Genomic DNA, 2,797 nt, shown 5'->3' on the forward strand with positions numbered 1-2,797 from the left:
AATGGAGACGTTAGGGTAAGAACATTTTCTGTGGCTTGTTTTTTCTATTACTGTTTCTTCATCTTAGGTCTAGTGTTAATCTGTATAGCCAACAAAATTGCTCAAAATATACCATCCATACATGTTCTATTTTTTAAGGTGTGAGGGGATCAAATATATCACTTTGACAAATTTAAGCCAGAATAGAATTGAGAACGTATTTCTCACCTCACACTTAATCATATCCATGTGCTCTTAAATGTCTAAATTAAGACCAAGCTAAAGAAGTGGATCATGATATTGGGATAAATGAATAAGTGGAGTCATTTGGTAAGCATTTACTGTGAATTTTTCCTCAATTTTATTTAAAAAAAATTCAAGTAAAATATTTAAATGTTATAATGTTCCATGTAGTTGCTAGTTAACATGTTGCTTTCAGCATCATGTAACTTCAGTCAGACCCATCAGTTAACCCAGATATCTTGAATGCTTTTAAAATTAGAGATGAGGGGCCGGTGCGGTGGCACAAGGGGTAAGGCATCTGCCTTGCTTGCGCTAGCCTAGAATGGACCTCGGTTTGGTCCCCAAGCCAGGAGTGATTTCTGAGTGCATTGCCAGGAGTAACCACTTAAGCATCACCGGATGTGGCCCCCCCCCAAAAAAAAAACAAAAAAATAAAATAAAGTAAAATTAGAGATGTCTGCTAAATATTTTGGCATAAGTATCATTAACTAGAAGTATTGGCTTACATTAAATAAAATAAAATTAGCATAAGTTAATACAAATCCTAATTGTTTATCTGCTGAGTTTTGGCAAATGTGTACAAAATTGTCAAGATGTCAAATATCAGAAAGTTACCACATAGTTTTTCCCAGTCCATCTTTGTCCCTATCCTACTTTTTCTTACCGTAAGTGAGGTTTTCCTATTCTTTTTTTTTTTTTTTTTTTTTTTTTTTTGGTTTTTGGGCCACACCCATTTGACGCTCAGGGGTTACTCCTGGCTATGTGCTCAGAAATCGCTCCTGGCTTAGGGGGACCATATGGGACGCTGGGGGATCGAACCACGGTCCTTCCTTGGCTAGCGCTTGCAAGGCAGACACCTTACCTCCAGCGCCACCTACCCGGCCCCAGGTTTTCCTATTCTATATCTTTTTGTAAATAGACTCACACAGCATGTACTCTTGATCATGGCTTCTCTTCACTCATTATGTTTTGAATTTATCATGTTGCTGGACATATTTGTAATCTGTTTCATTTTATTGCTGAATTGTATTCCATTGACTGACTATTGAAGGTTTTTTAAATCCATATTTCTATTTATGAATACCTGGGTATTTTTCAGTATTGACAATTATAAAGAAGGCTGCTATGATTATTCTTAATATAAGTCTTAGGTGACATAGACTTTCATTTCTCTGCGTGATTTCTTAAGGCTAGAATTTCTATATTGTATGGTAGTTTTAAGGAAGCTGCCATACCATTTTTCAATGTGGTCATGTGTGTCCTGAATTTTAACTGTATTTTGGATGCGTGTAAAGGTGTAAACTATTTTTATGGTTCATATTTGAAACATTAGAAGTAGATTTTGGAGAGATGTAGCGTTATTCATGGTCAACTATTGGTATTGAGGAAAGAAAATACCTATCTGCTCAAAACTGCATCCTAAGAGGTTTCTATGCCTGAAATATTTGCATTCATTTCACATTTTTGAAAGATTAACCAAGCATGGTGTTGTATTAGCTAGAAGAAACAGCACTGGTTTGTTTATTTGCTAACTTTTGCCTTCTGCTTTCAGTGAAATAGTTTATAATTGAACAGAAGAGATGATTTCTAGTCAATAAATGTAGAAAGGGTTGTAAGCAACATGCACTGCCATTCATCCCAGGTTCAGCAATGTGAGAGCATCCATCTGGCAGGGAAGAATCCTAAATAATGGTCAAAAAACAGGGTGGGAAGAAGTCTACCTCACTATTGTGCGTAGGAGATAGCTATGTTTTTGCAGGACATTTTAGCCTTTAAAAATTCATATTCGGGCCGGGCGGTGGCGCTCGAGGTAAGGTGCCTGCCTTACCTGCGCTAGCCTAGGAGACGGACCGCGGTTCGATCCCCCAGCGTCCCATATGGTCCCCCAAGCCAGGAGCGACTTCTGAGCGCATAGCCAGGAGTAACCCCTGAGCGTCACCGGGTGTGGGCCAAAAACCAAAAAAAAAAAAAAAAAAAAAATTCATATTCATATTTTAATGTTTTTTTTGTAATTCAGTACCACCCAGCTCTAGTTATTCAATACTCTGTTCTATTGGATATAGCAGTTAACTGTATAAGTCTGTAAAATTATAATCATGTATGTATGTTCCCAATCTATGTGTTCAAAAATATTTATATATGATTCATTCAGTCTTTACTATTAGATTTTTAAGGGCTGGGATATTTGGCTTCTACTGTAAATCCTTTTAATGTGCCACATGTTGTAAATATGCAATAAAATGTTAAAACTCTTAAGTAATGGTGGATTTTTGTTATTTCTTTGACATGTTTGATCTTGGACAAGTCATAAATTTTGTTCATGTTAGTAAAGAGTATAAAATAGGGAAAATTGAGTCATACTGGTTTTTTATAAAATGTAAATTCTGCATTTTCTGAATTTTTAGAATTGTTTTATATAAAACTTGACAATTTCTAATAACATTTAAAATATATTTTCTGAAAATATAACTTATTTATTCCAAGATAATTGGTGAGAGAAGCTATCCTTTCCTTCACTGGTACTTTTCTTCTCACTGTATAGGTTTTCTATCCCACTTTTTTTCTACACCATAGA

The 2,797-nt window shown here is 35.6% G+C and overlaps 1 long non-coding RNA gene across 1 annotated transcript; it reads left to right on the plus strand.

Moving 5' to 3' along the window:
• The first annotated feature begins 644 nt into the window (after window positions 1-644).
• On the plus strand, window positions 645-1,623 carry LOC126009172 (uncharacterized). Its single transcript, XR_007495885.1, has 2 exons — window positions 645-896; window positions 1,111-1,623. It is a non-coding gene; the product is annotated as an uncharacterized LOC126009172 (long non-coding RNA).
• Window positions 1,624-2,797: the final 1,174 nt, after the last annotated feature.

This window comes from Suncus etruscus, chromosome 5 (genome assembly GCF_024139225.1).
Source record: "Suncus etruscus isolate mSunEtr1 chromosome 5, mSunEtr1.pri.cur, whole genome shotgun sequence".
Taxonomy (NCBI): domain Eukaryota; kingdom Metazoa; phylum Chordata; class Mammalia; order Eulipotyphla; family Soricidae; genus Suncus; species Suncus etruscus.